At 51.3% G+C, this 3,152-nt stretch overlaps 1 pseudogene; it reads right to left on the bottom strand.

Annotated features, from left to right (window-relative positions):
• Positions 1–315: 315 nt before the first annotated feature.
• Positions 316–2,045, bottom strand: LOC119297282 (annotated as a pseudogene).
• Positions 2,046–3,152: the final 1,107 nt, after the last annotated feature.

Below are 3,152 nucleotides of genomic sequence, written 5' to 3'. Positions count from 1 at the left end.
CGCCCGGGCCGAGCCCCCACAAGCGGGGAGGAGAATGGGCCCCACAGCCGCCGACACCCACTAGGCTTTGCTCGGCGGCGCGGACAGACAGCGACGAGGGGAAGGAAGGGAGGGAGGGGAACACACCCCAGCGGCTTGGGTTAGCCCCTAGGTTGGACTCGATAACTTCGTTGTTTGTAGGTGTCTCATTTAGATGAGAATTAGCAAACCCGTTAGTTATAAGAAGGTGTGTCTAGGGCACATCTAGATGTGCTCTAGTTATTGCACATCTAAGTGAGTGAATCAAGCATAAAGAAAAAAAAATATTTACACGAATCTCAATGTAAAATCAATGACATATGACTTAGATGTGCAATACTTATGGCACATCTAGATGTGCTTTAGCAAAACTGTTATAATAACTCAACTCTTATCCGTAAACAAAAAACAAAAAAAACTCAGGTCAGCCACGAGTTCTGTGAGGCCTCCGCACCGCTAGTAGAATGTGCTACAGCGCGACGGCACATCCACGCGAAGCACGCTCTGCGCCGCTTCGGTAGTTCGGTACACACGTCACCCCGGGCGTAATCATCAACACGCTACATGTAGTACGTTGGTGTGCGACGAACAAACAGCGGTATGGCGCGCTATGACGTGCCCGTGCACGTTGGCGCGTTACTAATACCGTCAAGTAATTCGTAGGCGAACGTCGGCGGCACACATACCCTCCTGCTGCACCGGCGATCGGCCGCACGGCAAGCCTGCAAGGCCGGTGGCCATGGCAGCTCGAACGGGTACGCCGCACCGGCGTACCTGTTCCTCTCATGCGCCCGCTCCACCTCCAGCGTCTCGAGGTCGACGGAGACAATCCATGTCTCCTCCTGCGGTGTCACGAGGATGTACCTCGTACTAGCCGAGACGATCTTGGCTGGTCGCTGGAAGTACGTCTCCTCGCGCCCCGGCTGCCCGCAGGTCGCCTCCGGCAGCCTTACGAGCTTCTCGGCCACCCACTCGCCGCTGCCCCGGAACTGCGCAAAGACCGTGAGGTCATTGTTGACCATCACGCGGACAACGCGCAGCGCGCCGTCGTGGCCGCCGATGACCCGGAAGGCTGAAGATTCATCCGGCATGCCCACGACGGTACACGGGAACTCGACGAGCGAGAACTCGAGGGTGGTCTCGTCGAGAGCCAGCACGACGACCTCACGCTCCATCCGCCAGTAGAGTGAAGAACGCGCGCGCCCTGCGAAGCTCATCGAGGCATACTCTGGAATGGAGACGACGTTCTCGGCCGCGCTCTACCAGCCGCCCTCGCTGCCGGAGGAGAACACGGAGGCACGGGGAGTGCCGCGGCCATCCTCGAAATCATGGCTTTCGTAGCCCACGGCGAGCACCCGAAAATTCGACATGGCGATGAAGCCGCCACCAGACTCGTCCACGGCGACGCCGTCGAGCAGGAACACGCCGAGGAACAGGCGGGAGCCAGCCTCGTCCGAGCAGAGGATCGTCTGGTACGTCCGCGTGAGCGGGTCGCAGACGACCATATCGGAGAAGTGGAGCTCCGAGTACCACGTTCTGTAGGCCATCCGGTGCCAGACGATATTCCTCCGGTAGAGCAGCAGGAGGCCCCCGCGGCTGTCGCCGAGCTCCCAGGGCAACGAGCGGTCGCCTTCCGGGAGGAAGTCGAGGGCGAGGCGGCGTCTGTCGATGGCGTCGGCCGTCGAGGGGTCCGGCACGTAGACATGGTTGCTGCTCCCGTCGGGCGGCGGCTCCTTGAAGCTGGGGTCGACGACGTGGTAGTGGCCTGGCATATGGGCCGCGTGGAGGGAGCGGAACCGGGCGAGGAAGGCGGCGGCCGAGACGATGCGGCGCCAGCGCTTGCAGGTGAAGGCGGCGCGGAGGAGGGCGAGGGAGGAGCCTACGTGCAGGAGGACGAGCTCGAGGAGGTGGTCGGGGATGTGATGCAACCCCGTTGGCCCTGGCGGGAGCGGCTCGCGCCTCGGCGCTCTCTTGGGCTTGCCGTTGCCGCGCCGGCGGCGGCCGCGACGCGCTCTCTTGGTCGCCATCGACGACGAACTCGCTCGAGGGGAATAGATCCTCTCGTTCCACACGAATGAATGGGTCTTATAAATTGATTCAGTGGCAAGCCCAAACGTGTTGTTGACGAGTTAAATTAAATATCTAAATGACGAATGAGTCTTGTAAAGTGATCCAGTGGCACGATTTCGAGCATATGCGTCTCCGTGTCTCCCACGGAACTATCCATGTATATTTTCATTGCTTTTCGAGGGAAAGGCAACTTGCCTCCCACCGAAAACTAGTATACGGAAGATATTACAATTTGTGAGGAAGGAAATGGATTCAAAGATTGCACCGCCCGTACGAACGGAATCACATGTTTATCTCTACTATAAAACAATGCCCATGCATTGCAACGTGAAATAATATGTTATAGTACGTTAACTTATAATTTACCTGTCAATATTAATGTGATTGTATAAATAAATGTTCATTGATTATGAATTACTTTATATTTTTATTATAAATTCGGTAAGTAAATTGAAGTGGAATTGATTTAGAAGGTAAGTAAATTAAGATGATTGATTATCATATATATACATGCAAGGTTGAACGAAGGGGTGACGGAAAGAAATCTGAAATGGGAACCTTAGGTTTTTTTTAAGTAGTAGACATAGTGAAAGGGCTTGTGCATTGCAACGGTAGAAAAAAAAGTCATAATCTTCAATGACCATGATCACATCTTCCTGCATTATCGAGACACACTATCACTCTTAATTTCGTGAAATCATGAACATTTTTTTAAACTCGTGAACATTTCTCAAATTCATGAACACTTTTAATATTTTTGAACATTTCCTAAAATCAAGAACGTTTTTTGAATTCATGAAAAATTTAACTATTTGCAAAAAAATAAAAAAATTGTTAACATTTGTAAACAATTTTCTTGAATCGGAGAACATTTTTAGAATGGACAAACATTGTTTTGGATATTGGTGAAATAATTTTTAAAATTCATGCGATCTAACAAACATATTTGAAATGCAGGATCATCTTTTGAATCAGCGAACATTTCATGAATGAATAAACTACTTTTTAAGTCAGCAACAATTTTTGAATTTTAAAATATTTTCCATTCATGTATTATTTTGAAT

The sequence above is a fragment of the Triticum dicoccoides genome, chromosome 5A, assembly GCF_002162155.2.
Source record: "Triticum dicoccoides isolate Atlit2015 ecotype Zavitan chromosome 5A, WEW_v2.0, whole genome shotgun sequence".
NCBI classification, from domain to species: Eukaryota; Viridiplantae; Streptophyta; class Magnoliopsida; order Poales; family Poaceae; genus Triticum; species Triticum dicoccoides.
Note: the sequence above shows the minus strand (reverse complement) of the source record. Positions and strands in the feature narration are given on the sequence as shown.